The following is a 21,216-nucleotide window of genomic DNA, read 5'->3' on the forward strand; positions in this document are numbered from 1 at the left end:
TTCACCATAGCCCTCTATGGGCTTCCAAATATCACTTTGCCAATTCCACAAGAACTGTCTTAGCGAAAGGCATCTTGAGGGGAAAGCTGTAACTCTGTGAGATGATTTCACAGAACACAAAGAAGTTTCTCAGAAAGCTTCTTTCTCTTTGTTATCGGATGATATTTGCTTTGGCCCTATAGTCTTCAAGGGATCCGAAATATCTGTTCTCAGATTCCACAGAAATAAGGCTAGCAAAGAGATCCACGAAAGACAGATGTAACTCTGTGAGGTGAATTAACAGAACACTAAGCAGTTTCTCAGAAAGCTTCTTTCCAGATTTCATCTGAGGATATTTCTTTTTTCACCATAGCCCTCTATGGGCTTCCAAATATCACTTTGTAAATTCCACAAGAACTGTCTAAGCGAAAGGCTTCTTGAGGGGAAAGCTGTAACTCTGTGAGATGATTTCACAGAACACAAAGAAGTTTCTCAGAAAGCTTCTTTCTCTTTGTTATCGGAGGATTTTTCCTTTGGCCCTATAGTCTTCAAAGGGATCTGAAATATCTGTTCTCAGATTCCACAGAAATAAGGCTAGCAAAGACATCCACGAAATACAGATGTAACTCTGGGAGTGGAAGTCACAGAACACTAAACGGTTTCTCAGAACGCTTCTTTGCAGATTTCATCTGATGATATTTCCTTTTTCACCATAGCCCTCTATGGGCTTCCAAATATCACTTTGCCAATTCCACAAGAACTGTCTTAGCGAAAGGCTTCTTGAGGGGAAAGCTGTAACTCTGTGAGATGATTTCACAGAACACAAAGAAGTTTCTCAGAAAGCTTCTTTCTCTTTGTTATCGGAGGATTTTTCCTTTGGCCCTATAGTCTTCAAGGGATCCGAAATATCTGTTCTAAGATTCCACAGAAATAAGGCCAGCAAAGAGATCCACGAAATACAGATGTAACTCTGTGAGATGAATTAACAGAACACTAAGCGGTTTCTGAGAAAGCTTCTTTACAGATTTCATCTGAGGATATTTCCTTTTTCACCATAGACCTCTATGGGCTTCCAAATATCACTTTGCTAATTCCACAAGAACTGTCTTAGCGAAAGGCTTCTTGAAGGGAAAGCTGTAACTCTGTGAGATGATTTCACAGAACACAAAGAAGTTTCTCAGAAAGCTTCTTTCTCTTTGTTATCGTAGGACATTTCCTTTGGCCCTATAGTCTTCAAGGGGATCCGAAATATCTGTTCTCAGATTCCACAGAAATAAGGCTAGCAAAGAGATCCACGAAATACAGATGTAACTCTCTGAGTTGAAGTCACAGAACACTAAGCAGTTTCTCAGAAAGCTTCTTTTCAGATTTCATCTGAGGATATTTCCTTTTTCACCATAGCCCTCTAAGGGCTTCCAAATATCACTTTGCCAATTCCACAAGAACTGTCTTAGCGAAAGGCTTCTTGAGGGGAAAGCTGTAACTCTGTGAGATGATTTCACAGAACACAAAGAAGTTTCTCAGAAAGCTTCTTTCTCTTTGTTATCGGAGGATTTTTCCTTTGGCCCTTTAGTCTTCAAAGGGATCCGAAATATCTGTTCTCAGATTCCACAGAAATAAGGCTAGCAAAGAGATCCACAAAATACAGATGTAACTCTGTGAGATGAATTAACAGAACACTAAGCAGTTTCTCAGACAGCTTCTTTCCAGATTTCATCGGAGGATATTTCCTTTTTCACCATAGCCCTCTATGGGCTTCCAAATATCACTTTGCCAATTCCACAAGAACTGTCTTAGCGAAAGGCTTCTTGAGGGGAAAGCTGTAACTCTGAGAGATGATTTTACAGAACACAAAGAAGTTTCTCAGAAAGCTTCTTTCTCTTTGTTGTCAGAGGATATTTCCTTTGTCCCTATAGTCTTCAAAGGGATCCGAAATACCTGTTCTCAGATTCCACAGAAATAAGGCTAGCAAAGAGATCCACGAAAGACAGATGTAACTCTGTGAGTGGAAGTCACAGAACACTAAGCGGTTTCTCAGAACGCTTCTTTGCAGATTTCATCTGAGGATATTTCCTTTTTCACCATAGCCCTCTATGGGCTTCCAAATATCACTTTGCCAATTCCACAAGAACTGTCTTAGCGAAAGGCTTCTTGAGGGGAAAGCTGTAACTCTGTGAGATGATTTCACAGAACACAAAGAAGTTTCTCAGAAAGCTTCTTTCTCTTTGTTATTGGAGGATATTTCCTTTGGCCCTATAGTCTTCAAAGGGATCCGAAATATCTGTTCTCAGATTCCACAGAAATAAGGCTAGCAAAGAGATCCACGAAATACAGATGTAACTCTGTGAGGTGAATTAACAGAACACTAAGCAGTTTCTCAGAAAGCTTATTTAAAGATTTCATCTGAGGATATTTCCTTTTTCACCGTAGCCCTCTATGGGCTTCCAAATATCACTTTGCCAATTCCACAAGAACTGTCTTAGGGAAAGGCTTCTTGAGGGGAAAGCTGTATCTCTGTGAGATGATTTCACAGAACACAAAGAAGTTTCTCAGAAAGCTTCTTTCTCTTTGTTGTCACAGGATATTTCCTTTGGCCCTATAGTCTTCAAAGGGATCCGAAATATCTGTTCTCAGAATCCAAAGAAATAAGGCTAGCAAAGAGATCCACGAAATACAGATGTAACTCTGTGAGTGGAAGTCACAGAACACTAAGCGGTTTCTCAGAAAGCTTCTTTCCAGATTTCATCTGAGGATATTTCCTTTTTCACCATAGCCCTCTATGGGCTTCCACATATCACTTTGCCAATTCCACAAGAACTGTCTTAGCGAAAGGCTTCTTGAGGGGAAAGCTGTAACTCTGTGAGATGATTTCACAGAACAGAAAGAAGTTTCTCAGAGAGCTTCTTTCTCTATGTTGTCAGAGGATATTTCCTTTGGCCCTATAGTCTTCAAAGGGATCCGAAATATCTGTTCTCAGATTCCACAGAAATAAGGCTAGCAAAGAGATCCACGAAATACAGAAGTAACTCTGTGAGTGGAAGTCAGAGAACACTAAGCGGTTTCTCAGAAAGCTTCTTTCCAGATTTCATCTGAGGATATTTCCTTTTTCACCATAGCCCTCTAAGGGCTTCCAAATATCACTTTGCCAATTCCACAAGAACTGTCTTAGCGAAAGGCTTCTTGACGGGAAAGCTGTAACTCTGTGAGATGATTTCACAGAACACAAAGAAGTTTCTCAGAAAGCTTCTTTCTCTTTGTTATTGGAGGATATTTCCTTTGGCCCTATAGTCTTCAAAGGGATCCGAAATATCTGTTCTCAGATTCCACAGAAATAAGGCTAGCAAAGAGATCCACGAAATACAGATGTAACTCTGTGAGGTGAATTAACAGAACACTAAGCAGTTTCTCAGAAAGCTTATTTAAAGATTTCATCTGAGGATATTTCCTTTTTCACCGTAGCCCTCTACGGGCTTCCAAATATCACTTTGCCAATTCCACAAGAACTGTCTTAGGGAAAGGCTTCTTGAGGGGAAAGCTATATCTCTGTGAGATGATTTCACAGAACACAAAGAAGTTTCTCAGAAAGCTTCTTTCTCTTTGTTGTCACAGGATATTTCCTTTGGCCCTATAGTCTTCAAAGGGATCCGAAATATCTGTTCTCAGAATCCAAAGAAATAAGGCTAGCAAAGAGATCCACGAAATACAGATGTAACTCTGTGAGTGGAAGTCACAGAACACTAAGCGGTTTCTCAGAAAGCTTCTTTCCAGATTTCATCTGAGGATATTTCCTTTTTCACCATAGCCCTCTATGGGCTTCCACATATCACTTTGCCAATTCCACAAGAACTGTCTTAGCGAAAGGCTTCTTGAGGGGAAAGCTGTAACTCTGTCAGATGATTTCACAGAACACAAAGAAGTTTCTCAGAGAGCTTCTTTCTCTTTGTTATCGGAGGATATTTCCTTTGGCCCTATAGTCTTCAAAGGGATCCGAAATATCTGTTCTCAGATTCCACAGAAATAAGGCTAGCAAAGAGATCCACGAAAGACAGATGTAACTCTGTGAGTGGAAGTCAGAGAACACTAAGCGGTTTCTCAGAACGCTTCTTTGCAGATTTCATCTGAGGATATTTCCTTTTTCACCATAGCCCTCTATGGGCTTCCAAATATCACTTTGCCAATTCCACAAGAACTGTCTTAGCGAAAGGCATCTTGAGGGGAAAGCTGTAACTCTGTGAGATGATTTCACAGAACACAAAGAAGTTTCTCAGAAAGCTTCTTTCTCTTTGTTATCGGATGATATTTCCTTTGGCCCTATAGTCTTCAAGGGATCCGAAATATCTGTTCTCAGATTCCACAGAAATAAGGCTAGCAAAGAGATCCACGAAAGACAGATGTAACTCTGTGAGGTGAATTAACAGAACACTAAGCAGTTTCTCAGAAAGCTTCTTTCCAGATTTCATCTGAGGATATTTCCTTTTTCACCATAGCCCTCTATGGGCTTCCAAATATCACTTTGTAAATTCCACAAGAACTGTCTTAGCGAAAGGCTTCTTGAGGGGAAAGCTGTAACTCTGTGAGATGATTTCACAGAACACAAAGAAGTTTCTCAGAAAGCTTCTTTCTCTTTGTTATCGGAGGATTTTTCCTTTGGCCCTATAGTCTTCAAAGGGATCTGAAATATCTGTTCTCAGATTCCACAGAAATAAGGCTAGCAAAGACATCCACGAAATACAGATGTAACTCTGGGAGTGGAAGTCACAGAACACTAAGCGGTTTCTCAGAACGCTTCTTTGCAGATTTCATCTGATGATATTTCCTTTTTCACCATAGCCCTCTATGGGCTTCCAAATATCACTTTGCCAATTCCACAAGAACTGTCTTAGCGAAAGGCTTCTTGAGGGGAAAGCTGTAACTCTGTGAGATGATTTCACAGAACACAAAGAAGTTTCTCAGAAAGCTTCTTTCTCTTTGTTATCGGAGGATTTTTCCTTTGGCCCTATAGTCTTCAAGGGATCCGAAATATCTGTTCTAAGATTCCACAGAAATAAGGCCAGCAAAGAGATCCACGAAATACAGATGTAACTCTGTGAGATGAATTAACAGAACACTAAGCGGTTTCTGAGAAAGCTTCTTTACAGATTTCATCTGAGGATATTTCCTTTTTCACCATAGACCTCTATGGGCTTCCAAATATCACTTTGCTAATTCCACAAGAACTGTCTTAGCGAAAGGCTTCTTGAAGGGAAAGCTGTAACTCTGTGAGATGATTTCACAGAACACAAAGAAGTTTCTCAGAAAGCTTCTTTCTCTTTGTTATCGTAGGACATTTCCTTTGGCCCTATAGTCTTCAAGGGGATCCGAAATATCTGTTCTCAGATTCCACAGAAATAAGGCTAGCAAAGAGATCCACGAAATACAGATGTAACTCTCTGAGTTGAAGTCACAGAACACTAAGCAGTTTCTCAGAAAGCTTCTTTCCAGATTTCATCTGAGGATATTTCCTTTTTCACCATAGCCCTCTAAGGGCTTCCAAATATCACTTTGCCAATTCCACAAGAACTGTCTTAGCGAAAGGCTTCTTGAGGGGAAAGCTGTAACTCTGTGAGATGATTTCACAGAACACAAAGAAGTTTCTAAGAAAGCTTCTTTCTCTTTGTTATCGGAGGATTTTTCCTTTGGCCCTTTAGTCTTCAAAGGGATCCGAAATATCTGTTCTCAGATTCCACAGAAATAAGGCTAGCAAAGAGATCCACAAAATACAGATGTAACTCTGTGAGATGAATTAACAGAACACTAAGCAGTTTCTCAGACAGCTTCTTTCCAGATTTCATCGGAGGATATTTCCTTTTTCACCATAGCCCTCTATGGGCTTCCAAATATCACTTTGCCAATTCCACAAGAACTGTCTTAGCGAAAGGCTTCTTGAGGGGAAAGCTGTAACTCTGAGAGATGATTTTACAGAACACAAAGAAGTTTCTCAGAAAGCTTCTTTCTCTTTGTTGTCAGAGGATATTTCCTTTGTCCCTATAGTCTTCAAAGGGATCCGAAATACCTGTTCTCAGATTCCACAGAAATAAGGCTAGCAAAGAGATCCACGAAAGACAGATGTAACTCTGTGAGTGGAAGTCACAGAACACTAAGCGGTTTCTCAGAACGCTTCTTTGCAGATTTCATCTGAGGATATTTCCTTTTTCACCATAGCCCTCTATGGGCTTCCAAATATCACTTTGCCAATTCCACAAGAACTGTCTTAGCGAAAGGCTTCTTGAGGGGAAAGCTGTAACTCTGTGAGATTATTTCACAGAACACAAAGAAGTTTCTCAGAAAGCTTCTTTCTCTTTGTTATCGGAGGATATTTCCTTTGGCCCTATAGTCTTCAAGGGATCCGAAATATCTGTTCTCAGATTCCACAGAAATAAGGCTAGCAAAGAGATCCACGAAAGACAGATGTAACTCTGTGAGGTGAATTAACAGAACACTAAGCAGTTTCTCAGAAAGCTTATTTGAAGATTTCATCTGAGGATATTTCCTTTTTCACCGTAGCCCTCTATGGGCTTCCAAATATCACTTTGCCAATTCCACAAGAACTGTCTTAGGGAAAGGCTTCTTGAGGGGAAAGCTGTATCTCTGTGAGATGATTTCACAGAACACAAAGAAGTTTCTCAGAAAGCTTCTTTCTCTTTGTTGTCACAGGATATTTCCTTTGGCCCAATAGTCTTCAAAGGGATCCGAAATATCTGTTCTCAGAATCCAAAGAAATAAGGCTAGCAAAGAGATCCACGAAATACAGATGTAACTCTGTGAGTGGAAGTCACAGAACACTAAGCGGTTTCTCAGAAAGCTTCTTTCCAGATTTCATCTGAGGATATTTCCTTTTTCACCATAGCCCTCTATGGGCTTCCACATATCACTTTGCCAATTCCACAAGAACTGTCTTAGCGAAAGGCTTCTTGAGGGGAAAGCTGTAACTCTGTGAGATGATTTCACAGAACACAAAGAAGTTTCTCAGAGAGCTTCTTTCTCTTTGTTGTCAGAGGATATTTCCTTTGGCCCTATAGTCTTCAAAGGGATCCGAAATATCTGTTCTCAGATTCCACAGAAATAAGGCTAGCAAAGAGATCCACGAAATACAGAAGTAACTCTGTGAGTGGAAGTCAGAGAACACTAAGCGGTTTCTCAGAAAGCTTCTTTCCAGATTTCATCTGAGGATATTTCCTTTTTCACCATAGCCCTCTAAGGGCTTCCAAATATCACTTTGCCAATTCCACAAGAACTGTCTTAGCGAAAGGCTTCTTGACGGGAAAGCTCTAACTCTGTGAGATGATTTCACAGAACACAAAGAAGTTTCTCAGAAAGCTTCTTTCTCTTTGTTATTGGAGGATATTTCCTTTGGCCCTATAGTCTTCAAAGGGATCCGAAATATCTGTTCTCAGATTCCACAGAAATAAGGCTAGCAAAGAGATCCACGAAATACAGATGTAACTCTGTGAGGTGAATTAACAGAACACTAAGCAGTTTCTCAGAAAGCTTATTTAAAGATTTCATCTGAGGATATTTCCTTTTTCACCGTAGCCCTCTATGGGCTTCCAAATATCACTTTGCCAATTCCACAAGAACTGTCTTAGGGAAAGGCTTCTTGAGGGGAAAGCTATATCTCTGTGAGATGATTTCACAGAACACAAAGAAGTTTCTCAGAAAGCTTCTTTCTCTTTGTTGTCACAGGATATTTCCTTTGGCCCTATAGTCTTCAAAGGGATCCGAAATATCTGTTCTCAGAATCCAAAGAAATAAGGCTAGCAAAGAGATCCACGAAATACAGATGTAACTCTGTGAGTGGAAGTCACAGAACACTAAGCGGTTTCTCAGAAAGCTTCTTTCCAGATTTCATCTGAGGATATTTCCTTTTTCACCATAGCCCTCTATGGGCTTCCACATATCACTTTGCCAATTCCACAAGAACTGTCTTAGCGAAAGGCTTCTTGAGGGGAAAGCTGTAACTCTGTCAGATGATTTCACAGAACACAAAGAAGTTTCTCAGAGAGCTTCTTTCTCTTTGTTATCGGAGGATATTTCCTTTGGCCCTATAGTCTTCAAAGGGATCCGAAATATCTGTTCTCAGATTCCACAGAAATAAGGCTAGCAAAGAGATCCACGAAAGACAGATGTAACTCTGTGAGTGGAAGTCAGAGAACACTAAGCGGTTTCTCAGAACGCTTCTTTGCAGATTTCATCTGAGGATATTTCCTTTTTCACCATAGACCTCTATGGGCTTCCAAATATCACTTTGCCAATTCCACAAGAACTGTCTTAGTGAAAGGCATCTTGAGGGGAAAGCTGTAACTCTGTGAGATGATTTCACAGAACACAAAGAAGTTTCTCAGAAAGCTTCTTTCTCTTTGTTATCGGATGATATTTCCTTTGGCCCTATAGTCTTCAAGGGATCCGAAATATCTGTTCTCACATTCCACAGAAATAAGGCTAGCAAAGAGATCCACGAAAGACAGATGTAACTCTGTGAGGTGAATTAAAGGAACACTAAGCAGTTTCTCAGAAAGCTTCTTTCCAGATTTCATCTGAGGATATTTCCTTTTTCACCATAGCCCTCTATGGGCTTCCAAATATCTCTTTGCCAATTCCACAAGAACTGTCTTAGCGAAAGGCTTCTTGAGGGAAAAGCTGTAACTCTGTGAGATGATTTCACAGAACAGAAAGAAGTTTCTCAGAGAGCTTCTTTCTCTTTGTTATCGGAGGATTTTTCTTTTGGCCCTATAGTCTTCAAAGGGATCCGAAATATCTGTTCTCAGATTCCACAGAAATAAGGCTAGCAAAGAGATCCACGAAATACAGATGTAACTCTGTGAGATGTATTATCAGAACACAAAGCAGTTTCTCAGAAAGCTTATTTAAAGTTTTCATCTGAGGATATTTCCTTTTTCACCGTAGCCCTCTATGGGCTTCCAAATATCACTTTGCCAATTCCACAAGAACTGTCTTAGCGAAAGGCTTCTTGAGGGGAAAGCTGTAACTCTGTGATATGATTTCACAGAACACAAAGAAGTTTCTCATAGAGCTTCTTTCACTTTGTTATCGGAGGAAAATTCCTTTGGCCTATAGTCTTCAAAGGGATCCGAAATATCTGTTCTCAGATTCCACAGAAATAAGACTAGCAAAGAGATCCACGAAAGACAGATGTAACTCTGTGAGTGGAAGTCAGAGAACACTAAGCGGTTTCTCAGAACGCTTCTTTGCAGATTTCATCTGAGGATATTTGCTTTTTCACCATAGCCCTCGATGGGCTTCCAAATATCACTTTGCCAATTCCACAAGAACTGTCTTAGCGAAAGGCTTCTTGAGGGGAAACTGTAACTCTGTGAGATGATTTCGCAGAACACAAAGAAGTTTCTCAGAAAGCTTCTTTCTCTTTGTTATCGGAGGATTTTTCCTTTGGCCCTATAGTTTCAAAGGGATCCGAAATATCTGTTCTCAGATTCCACAGAAATAAGCCTAGCATAGGGATCCACGAAATACAGAAGTAACTCTGTGAGATGAATTAAGAGAACACTAAGCAGTTTCTCAGAAAGCTTATTTAAAGATTTCCTCTGAGGATATTTCCTTTTTCACCGTAGCCCTCTATGGGCTTCCAAAGATCACTTTGCCAATTCCACAAGAACTGACTTAGCGAAAGGCTTCTTGAGGGGAAAGCTGTAACGCTGTGAGATGATTTCACAGAACACAAAGAAGTTTCTCAGAGAGCTTCTTTCTCTTTGTTGTCAGAGGATATTTCCTTTGGCCCTATAGTCTTCAAAGGGATCCGAAATATCTGTTCTCAGATTCCACAGAAATAAGGCTAGCAAAGAGATCCACGAAATACAGAAGTAACTCTGTGAGTGGAAGTCAGAGAACACTAAGCGGTTTCTCAGAAAGCTTCTTTCCAGATTTCATCTGAGGATATTTCCTTTTTCACCATAGCCCTCTAAGGGCTTCCAAATATCACTTTGCCAATTCCACAAGAACTGTCTTAGCGAAAGGCTTCTTGACGGGAAAGGTGTAACTCTGTGAGATGATTTCACAGAACACAAAGAAGTTTCTCAGAAAGCTTCTTTCTCTTTGTTATTGGAGGATATTTCCTTTGGCCCTATAGTCTTCAAAGGGATCCGAAATATCTGTTCTCAGATTCCACAGAAATAAGGGTAGCAAAGAGATCCACGAAATACAGATGTAACTCTGTGAGGTGAATTAACAGAACACTAAGCAGTTTCTCAGAAAGCTTATTTGAAGATTTCATCTGAGGATATTTCCTTTTTCACCGTAGCCCTCTATGGGCTTCCAAATATCACTTTGCCAATTCCACAAGAACTGTCTTAGGGAAAGGCTTCTTGAGGGGAAAGCTGTATCTCTGTGAGATGATTTCACAGAACACAAAGAAGTTTCTCAGAAAGCTTCTTTCTCTTTGTTGTCACAGGATATTTCCTTTGGCCCAATAGTCTTCAAAGGGATCCGAAATATCTGTTCTCAGAATCCAAAGAAATAAGGCTAGCAAAGAGATCCACGAAATACAGATGTAACTCTGTGAGTGGAAGTCACAGAACACTAAGCGGTTTCTCAGAAAGCTTCTTTCCAGATTTCATCTGAGGATATTTCCTTTTTCACCATAGCCCTCTATGGGCTTCCACATATCACTTTGCCAATTCCACAAGAACTGTCTTAGCGAAAGGCTTCTTGAGGGGAAAGCTGTAACTCTGTGAGATGATTTCACAGAACACAAAGAAGTTTCTCAGAGAGCTTCTTTCTCTTTGTTGTCAGAGGATATTTCCTTTGGCCCTATAGTCTTCAAAGGGATCCGAAATATCTGTTCTCAGATTCCACAGAAATAAGGCTAGCAAAGAGATCCACGAAATACAGAAGTAACTCTGTGAGTGGAAGTCAGAGAACACTAAGCGGTTTCTCAGAAAGCTTCTTTCCAGATTTCATCTGAGGATATTTCCTTTTTCACCATAGCCCTCTAAGGGCTTCCAAATATCACTTTGCCAATTCCACAAGAACTGTCTTAGCGAAAGGCTTCTTGACGGGAAAGCTCTAACTCTGTGAGATGATTTCACAGAACACAAAGAAGTTTCTCAGAAAGCTTCTTTCTCTTTGTTATTGGAGGATATTTCCTTTGGCCCTATAGTCTTCAAAGGGATCCGAAATATCTGTTCTCAGATTCCACAGAAATAAGGCTAGCAAAGAGATCCACGAAATACAGATGTAACTCTGTGAGGTGAATTAACAGAACACTAAGCAGTTTCTCAGAAAGCTTATTTAAAGATTTCATCTGAGGATATTTCCTTTTTCACCGTAGCCCTCTATGGGCTTCCAAATATCACTTTGCCAATTCCACAAGAACTGTCTTAGGGAAAGGCTTCTTGAGGGGAAAGCTATATCTCTGTGAGATGATTTCACAGAACACAAAGAAGTTTCTCAGAAAGCTTCTTTCTCTTTGTTGTCACAGGATATTTCCTTTGGCCCTATAGTCTTCAAAGGGATCCGAAATATCTGTTCTCAGAATCCAAAGAAATAAGGCTAGCAAAGAGATCCACGAAATACAGATGTAACTCTGTGAGTGGAAGTCACAGAACACTAAGCGGTTTCTCAGAAAGCTTCTTTCCAGATTTCATCTGAGGATATTTCCTTTTTCACCATAGCCCTCTATGGGCTTCCACATATCACTTTGCCAATTCCACAAGAACTGTCTTAGCGAAAGGCTTCTTGAGGGGAAAGCTGTAACTCTGTCAGATGATTTCACAGAACACAAAGAAGTTTCTCAGAGAGCTTCTTTCTCTTTGTTATCGGAGGATATTTCCTTTGGCCCTATAGTCTTCAAAGGGATCCGAAATATCTGTTCTCAGATTCCACAGAAATAAGGCTAGCAAAGAGATCCACGAAAGACAGATGTAACTCTGTGAGTGGAAGTCAGAGAACACTAAGCGGTTTCTCAGAACGCTTCTTTGCAGATTTCATCTGAGGATATTTCCTTTTTCACCATAGACCTCTATGGGCTTCCAAATATCACTTTGCCAATTCCACAAGAACTGTCTTAGTGAAAGGCATCTTGAGGGGAAAGCTGTAACTCTGTGAGATGATTTCACAGAACACAAAGAAGTTTCTCAGAAAGCTTCTTTCTCTTTGTTATCGGATGATATTTCCTTTGGCCCTATAGTCTTCAAGGGATCCGAAATATCTGTTCTCACATTCCACAGAAATAAGGCTAGCAAAGAGATCCACGAAAGACAGATGTAACTCTGTGAGGTGAATTAACAGAACACTAAGCAGTTTCTCAGAAAGCTTCTTTCCAGATTTCATCTGAGGATATTTCCTTTTTCACCATAGCCCTCTATGGGCTTCCAAATATCACTTTGTAAATTCCACAAGAACTGTCTTAGCGAAAGGCTTCTTGAGGGGAAAGCTGTAACTCTGTGAGATGATTTCACAGAACACAAAGAAGTTTCTCAGAAAGCTTCTTTCTCTTTGTTATCGGAGGATTTTTCCTTTGGCCCTATAGTCTTCAAAGGGATCTGAAATATCTGTTCTCAGATTCCACAGAAATAAGGCTAGCAAAGACATCCACGAAATACAGATGTAACTCTGGGAGTGGAAGTCACAGAACACTAAGCGGTTTCTCAGAACGCTTCTTTGCAGATTTCATCTGATGATATTTCCTTTTTCACCATAGCCCTCTATGGGCTTCCAAATATCACTTTGTCAATTCCACAAGAACTGTCTTAGCGAAAGGCTTCTTGAGGGGAAAGCTGTAACTCTGTGAGATGATTTCACAGAACACAAAGAAGTTTCTCAGAAAGCTTCTTTCTCTTTGTTATCGGAGGATTTTTCCTTTGGCCCTATAGTCTTCAAGGGATCCGAAATATCTGTTCTAAGATTCCACAGAAATAAGGCCAGCAAAGAGATCCACGAAATACAGATGTAACTCTGTGAGATGAATTAACAGAACACTAAGCGGTTTCTGAGAAAGCTTCTTTACAGATTTCATCTGAGGATATTTCCTTTTTCACCATAGACCTCTATGGGCTTCCAAATATCACTTTGCTAATTCCACAAGAACTGTCTTAGCGAAAGGCTTCTTGAAGGGAAAGCTGTAACTCTGTGAGATGATTTCACAGAACACAAAGAAGTTTCTCAGAAAGCTTCTTTCTCTTTGTTATCGTAGGACATTTCCTTTGGCCCTATAGTCTTCAAGGGGATCCGAAATATCTGTTCTCAGATTCCACAGAAATAAGGCTAGCAAAGAGATCCACGAAATACAGATGTAACTCTGTGAGTTGAAGTCACAGAACACTAAGCAGTTTCTCAGAAAGCTTCTTTCCAGATTTCATCTGAGGATATTTCCTTTTTCACCATAGCCCTCTAAGGGCTTCCAAATATCACTTTGCCAATTCCACAAGAACTGTCTTAGCGAAAGGCTTCTTGAGGGGAAAGCTGTAACTCTGTGAGATGATTTCACAGAACACAAAGAAGTTTCTAAGAAAGCTTCTTTCTCTTTGTTATCGGAGGATTTTTCCTTTGGCCCTTTAGTCTTCAAAGGGATCCGAAATATCTGTTCTCAGATTCCACAGAAATAAGGCTAGCAAAGAGATCCACAAAATACAGATGTAACTCTGTGAGATGAATTAACAGAACACTAAGCAGTTTCTCAGACAGCTTCTTTCCAGATTTCATCGGAGGATATTTCCTTTTTCACCATAGCCCTCTATGGGCTTCCAAATATCACTTTGCCAATTCCACAAGAACTGTCTTAGCGAAAGGCTTCTTGAGGGGAAAGCTGTAACTCTGTGAGATGATTTCACAAAACACAAAGAAGTTTCTCAGAAAGCTTCTTTCTCTTTGTTATCGGAGGATTTTTGCTTTGGCCCTATAGTCTTCAAAGGGATCCGAAATATCTGTTCTCAGATTCCACAGAAATAAGGCTAGCAAAGAGATCCACGAAATACAGATGTAACTCTGTGAGTGGAAGTCAAAGAACACTAAGGGGTTTCTCAGAAAGCTTCTTTCCAGATTTCATCTGAGGATATTTCCTTTTTCACCATAGCCCTCTATGGGCTTCCAAATATCACTTTGCCAATTCCACAAGAACTGTCTTAGTGAAAGGCTTCTTGAGGGGAAAGCTGTTACTCTGTGAGATGATTTCACAGAACACAAAGAAGTTTCTCAGAAAGCTTCTTTCTCTTTGTTATCGGAGGATTTTTCCTTTGGCCCTATAGTCTTCAAAGGGATCCGAAATATCTGTTATCAGATTCCACAGAAATAAGGCTAGCAAAGAGATCCACGAAAGACAGATGTAGCTGTGTGAGATGAATTAACAGAACACTAAGCAGTTTCACAGAAAGCTTCTTTCCAGATTTCATCTGAGGATATTTCCTTTTTCACCATAGCCCTCTATGGGCTTGCAAATATCACTTTGCCAATTCCACAAGAACTGTCTTAGCGAAAGGCTTCTTGAGGGGAAAGCTGTAACTCTGTGAGATGATTTCACAGAACACAAAGAAGTTTCCCAGAAACCTTCTTTCTCTTTGTTATCGGAGGATATTTCCTTTGCCCCTATAGTCTTCAAGGGATCCGAAATATCTGTTCTCAGATTCCACAGAAATAAGGCTAGCAAAGAGATCCACGAAAGACAGATGTAACTCTGTGAGTGGAAGTCACAGAACACTAAGCGGTTTCTCAGAAAGCTTCTTTCCAGATTTCATCTGAGGATATTTCCTTTTTCACCATAGCCCTCTATGGGCTTCCACATATCACTTTGCCAATTCCACAAGAACTGTCTTAGCGAAAGGCTTCTTGAGGGGAAAGCTGTAACTCTGTGAGATGATTTCACAGAACACAAAGAAGTTTCTCAGAGAGCTTCTTTCTCTTTGTTGTCAGAGGATATTTCCTTTGGCCCTATAGTCTTCAAAGGGATCCGAAATATCTGTTCTCAGATTCCACAGAAATAAGGCTAGCAAAGAGATCCACGAAATACAGAAGTAACTCTGTGAGTGGAAGTCAGAGAACACTAAGCGGTTTCTCAGAAAGCTTCTTTCCAGATTTCATCTGAGGATATTTCCTTTTTCACCATAGCCCTCTAAGGGCTTCCAAATATCACTTTGCCAATTCCACAAGAACTGTCTTAGCGAAAGGCTTCTTGACGGGAAAGCTGTAACTCTGTGAGATGATTTCACAGAACACAAAGAAGTTTCTCAGAAAGCTTCTTTCTCTTTGTTATTGGAGGATATTTCCTTTGGCCCTATAGTCTTCAAAGGGATCCGAAATATCTGTTCTCAGATTCCACAGAAATAAGGCTAGCAAAGAGATCCACGAAATACAGATGTAACTCTGTGAGGTGAATTAACAGAACACTAAGCAGTTTCTCAGAAAGCTTATTTAAAGATTTCATCTGAGGATATTTCCTTTTTCACCATTGCCCTCTATGGGCTTCCAAATATCACTTTGCCAATTCCACAAGAACTGTCTTAGGGAAAGGCTTCTTGAGGGGAAAGCTATATCTCTGTGAGATGATTTCACAGAACACAAAGAAGTTTCTCAGAAAGCTTCTTTCTCTTTGTTGTCACAGGATATTTCCTTTGGCCCTATAGTCTTCAAAGGGATCCGAAATATCTGTTCTCAGAATCCAAAGAAATAAGGCTAGCAAAGAGATCCACGAAATACAGATGTAACTCTGTGAGTGGAAGTCACAGAACACTAAGCGGTTTCTCAGAAAGCTTCTTTCCAGATTTCATCTGAGGATATTTCCTTTTTCACCATAGCCCTCTATGGGCTTCCACATATCACTTTGCCAATTCCACAAGAACTGTCTTAGCGAAAGGCTTCTTGAGGGGAAAGCTGTAACTCTGTGAGATGATTTCACAGAACACAAAGAAGTTTCTCAGAGAGCTTCTTTCTCTTTGTTATCGGAGGATATTTCCTTTGGCCCTATAGTCTTCAAAGGGATCCGAAATATCTGTTCTCAGATTCCACAGAAATAAGGCTAGCAAAGAGATCCACGAAAGACAGATGTAACTCTGTGAGTGGAAGTCAGAGAACACTAAGCGGTTCCTCAGAACGCTTCTTTGCAGATTTCATCTGAGGATATTTCCTTTTTCACCATAGCCCTCTATGGGCTTCCAAATATCACTTTGCCAATTCCACAAGAACTGTCTTAGCGAAAGGCATCTTGAGGGGAAAGCTGTAACTCTGTGAGATGATTTCACAGAACACAAAGAAGTTTCTCAGAAAGCTTCTTTCTCTTTGTTATCCGATAATATTTCCTTTGGCCCTATAGTCTTCAAGGGATCCGAAATATCTGTTCTCAGATTCCACAGAAATAAGGCTAGCAAAGAGATCCACGAAAGACAGATGTAACTCTGTGAGGTGAATTAACAGAACACTAAGCAGTTTCTCAGAAAGCTTCTTTCCAGATTTCATCTGAGGATATTTCCTTTTTCACCATAGCCCTCTATGGGCTTCCAAATATCACTTTGTAAATTCCACAAGAACTGTCTTAGCGAAAGGCTTCTTGAGGGGAAAGCTGTAACTCTGTGAGATGATTTCACAGAACACAAAGAAGTTTCTCAGAAAGCTTCTTTCTCTTTGTTATCGGAGGATTTTTCCTTTGGCCCTATAGTCTTCAAAGGGATCTGAAATATCTGTTCTCAGATTCCACAGAAATAAGGCTAGCAAAGACATCCACGAAATACAGATGTAACTCTGGGAGTGGAAGTCACAGAACACTAAGCGGTTTCTCAGAACGCTTCTTTGCATATTTCATCTGATGATATTTCCTTTTTCACCATAGCCCTCTATGGGCTTCCAAATATCACTTTGCCAATTCCACAAGAACTGTCTTAGCGAAAGGCTTCTTGAGGGGAAAGCTGTAACTCTGTGAGATGATTTCACAGAACACAAAGAAGTTTCTCAGAAAGCTTCTTTCTCTTTGTTATCGGAGGATTTTTCCTTTGGCCCTATAGTCTTCAAGGGATCCGAAATATCTGTTCTAAGATTCCACAGAAATAAGGCCAGCAAAGAGATCCACGAAATACAGATGTAACTCTGTGAGATGAATTAACAGAACACTAAGCGGTTTCTGAGAAAGCTTCTTTACAGATTTCATCTGAGGATATTTCCTTTTTCACCATAGACCTCTATGGGCTTCCAAATATCACTTTGCTAATTCCACAAGAACTGTCTTAGCGAAAGGCTTCTTGAAGGGAAAGCTGTAACTCTGTGAGATGATTTCACAGAACACAAAGAAGTTTCTCAGAAAGCTTCTTTCTCTTTGTTATCGTAGGACATTTCCTTTGGCCCTATAGTTTTCAAGGGGATCCGAAATATCTGTTCTCAGATTCCACAGAAATAAGGCTAGCAAAGAGATCCACGAAATACAGATGTAACTCTGTGAGTTGAAGTCACAGAACACTAAGCAGTTTCTCAGAAAGCTTCTTACCAGATTTCATCTGAGGATATTTCCTTTTTCACCATAGCCCTCTAAGGGCTTCCAAATATCACTTTGCCAATTCCACAAGAACTGTCTTAGCGAATGGCTTCTTGAATGGAAAGCTGTAACTCTGTGAGATGATTTCACAGAACACAAAGAAGTTTCTAAGAAAGCTTCTTTCTCTTTGTTATCGGAGGATTTTTCCTTTGGCCCTTTAGTCTTCAAAGGGATCCGAAATATCTGTTCTCAGATTCCACAGAAATAAGGCTAGCAAAGAGATCCACAAAATACAGATGTAACTCTGTGAGATGAATTAACAGAACACTAAGCAGTTTCTCAGACAGCTTCTTTCCAGATTTCATCGGAGGATATTTCCTTTTTCACCATAGCCCTCTATGGGCTTCCAAATATCACTTTGTCAATTCCACAAGAACTGTCTTAGCGAAAGGCTTCTTGAGGGGAAAGCTGTAACTCTGAGAGATGATTTTACAGAACACAAAGAAGTTTCTCAGAAAGCTTCTTTCTCTTTGTTGTCAGAGGATATTTCCTTTGTCCCTATAGTCTTCAAAGGGATCCGAAATATCTGTTCTCAGATTCCACAGAAATAAGGCTAGCAAAGAGATCCACGAAAGACAGATGTAACTCTGTGAGTGGAAGTCACAGAACACTAAGCGGTTTCTCAGAACGCTTCTTTGCAGATTTCATCTGAGGATATTTCCTTTTTCACCATAGCCCTCTATGGGCTTCCAAATATCTCTTTGCCAATTCCACAAGAACTGTCTTAGCGAAAGGCTTCTTGAGGGGAAAGCTGTAACTCTGTGAGATTATTCCACAGAACACAAAGAAGTTTCTCAGAAAGCTTCTTTCTCTTTGTTATCGGAGGATATTTCCTTTGGCCCTATAGTCTTCAAGGGATCCGAAATATCTGTTCTCAGATTCCACAGAAATAAGGCTAGCAAAGAGATCCACGAAAGACAGATGTAACTCTGTGAGGTGAATTAAAGGAACACTAAGCAGTTTCTCAGAAAGCTTCTTTCCAGATTTCATCTGAGGATATTTCCTTTTTCACCATAGCCCTCTATGGGCTTCCAAATATCTCTTTGCCAATTCCACAAGAACTGTCTTAGCGAAAGGCTTCTTGAGGGAAAAGCTGTAACTCTGTGAGATGATTTCACAAAACACAAAGAAGTTTCTCAGAAAGCTTCTTTCTCTTTGTTATCGGAGGATTTTTCCTTTGGCCCTATAGTCTTCAAAGGGATCCGAAATATCTGTTCTCAGATTCCACAGAAATAAGGCTAGCAAAGAGATCCACGAAATACAGATGTAACTCTGTGAGTGGAAGTCAAAGAACACTAAGGGGTTTCTCAGAAAGCTTCTTTCCAGATTTCATCTGAGGATATTTCCTTTTTCACCATAGCCCTCTATGGGCTTCCAAATATCACTTTGCCAATTCCACAAGAACTGTCTTAGTGAAAGGCTTCTTGAGGGGAAAGCTGTTACTCTGTGAGATGATTTCACAGAACACAAAGAAGTTTCTCAGAAAGCTTATTTCTCTTTGTTATCGGAGGATTTTTCCTTTGGCCCTATAGTCTTCAAAGGGATCCGAAATATCTGTTATCAGATTCCACAGAAATAAGGCTAGCAAAGAGATCCACGAAAGACAGATGTAACTGTGTGAGATGAATTAACAGAACACTAAGCAGTTTCACAGAAAGCTTCTTTCCAGATTTCATCTGAGGATATTTCCTTTTTCACCATAGCCCTCTATGGGCTTGCAAATATCACTTTGCCAATTCCACAAGAACTGTCTTAGCGAAAGTCTTCTTGAGGGGAAAGCTGTAACTCTGTGAGATGATTTCACAGAACACAAAGAAGTTTCCCAGAAACCTTCTTTCTGTTTGTTATCGGAGGATATTTCCTTTGCCCCTATAGTCTTCAAGGGATCCGAAATATCTGTTCTCAGATTCCACAGAAATAAGGCTAGCAAAGAGATCCACGAAAGACAGATGTAACTCTGTGAGGTGAATTAACAGAACACTAAGCAGTTTCTCAGAAACCTTCTTTCCAGATTTCATCTGAGGATATTTCCTTTTTCACCATAGCCCTCTATGCGCTTCCAAATATCACTTTGCCAATTCCACAAGAACTGTCTTAGCGAAAGGCTTCTTGAGGGGAAAGCTGTAACTCTGTGAGATGATTTCACAGAACACAAAGAAGTTTCTCAGAAAGCTTCTTTCTATTTGTTATCGGAGGATTTTTCCTTTGGCCCTATAGTCTTCAAAGGGATCCGAAATATCTGTTCTCAGATTCCACAGAAATAAGGCTAGCAAAGAGATCCACGACATACAGATGTAACTGTGTGAGATGAATTAACAGAACACTAAGCAGTTTCTCAGAAAGCTTCTTTCCAGATTTCATCTGAGGATATTTCCTTTATCACCACAGTCCTCTATGGGCTTCCAAATATCACTTTGCCAGCTCCACAAGAACTGTCTTAGCGAAAGGCTTCTTGAGGGGAAAGCTGTAACTCTGGGAGATGATTTCACAGGACACAAAGAAGTTTCTCAGAAAGCTTCTTTCTCTTTGTTGTCAGAGGATATTTCCTTTGGCCCTATAGTCTTCAAAGGGATACGAAATATCTCTTCTCAGATTCCACAGAAATAAGGCTAGCAAAGAGATCCACGAAATACAGATATAACTCTGTGAGTGGAAGTCACAGAACACTAAGCGGTTTCTCAGAAACCTTCTTTCCAGATATCATCTGAGGATATTTCCTTTTTCACCATAGCCCTCTATGGGCTTCCAAATATCACTTTGCCAATTCCACAAGAACTGTCTTAGTGAAAGGCTTCTTGAGGGGAAAGTTGTTACTCTGTGAGATGATTTCACAGAACACAAAGAAGTTTCTCAGAAAGCTTCTTTCTCTTTGTTATCGGAGGATTTTTCCTCTGGCCCTATAGTCTTCAAAGGGATCCGAAATATCTGTTCTCAGATTCCACAGAAATAAGGCTAGCAAAGAGATCCACGAAAGACAGATGTAACTGTGTGAGATGAATTAACAGAACACTAAGCAGTTTCACAGAAAGCTTCTTTCCAGATTTCATCTGAGGATATTTCCTTTTTCACCATAGCCCTCTATGGGCTTGCAAATATCACTTTGCCAATTCCACAAGAACTGTCTTAGCGAAAGGCTTCTTGAGGGGAAAGCTGTAACTCTGTGAGATGATTTCACAGAACACAAAGAAGTTTCCCAGAAACCTTCTTTCTGTTTGTTATCGGAGGATATTTCCTTTGGCCCTATACTCTTCAAGGGATCCGAAATATCTGTTCTCAGATTCCACAGAAATAAGGCTAGCAAAGAGATCCACGAAAGACAGATGTAACTCTGTGAGGTGAATTAAAGGAACACTAAGCAGTTTCTCAGAAAGCTTCTTTCCAGATTTCATCTGAGGATATTTCCTTTTTCACCATAGCCCTCTATGGGCTTCCAAATATCTCTTTGCCAATTCCACAAGAACTCTCTTAGCGAAAGGCTTCTTGAAGGGAAAGCTGTAACTCTGTGAGATGATTTCACAGAACACAAAGAAGTTTCTCAGAAAGCTTCTTTCTCTTTGTTATCGTAGGACATTTCCTTTGGCCCTATAGTCTTCAAGGGGATCCGAAATATCTGTTCTCAGATTCCACAGAAATAAGGCTAGCAAAGAGATCCACGAAATACAGATGTAACTCTGTGAGTTGAAGTCACAGAACACTAAGCAGTTTCTCAGAAAGCT

This window comes from Macaca fascicularis, chromosome 5 (assembly GCF_037993035.2).
Source record: "Macaca fascicularis isolate 582-1 chromosome 5, T2T-MFA8v1.1".
Lineage (NCBI taxonomy): Eukaryota > Metazoa > Chordata > Mammalia > Primates > Cercopithecidae > Macaca > Macaca fascicularis.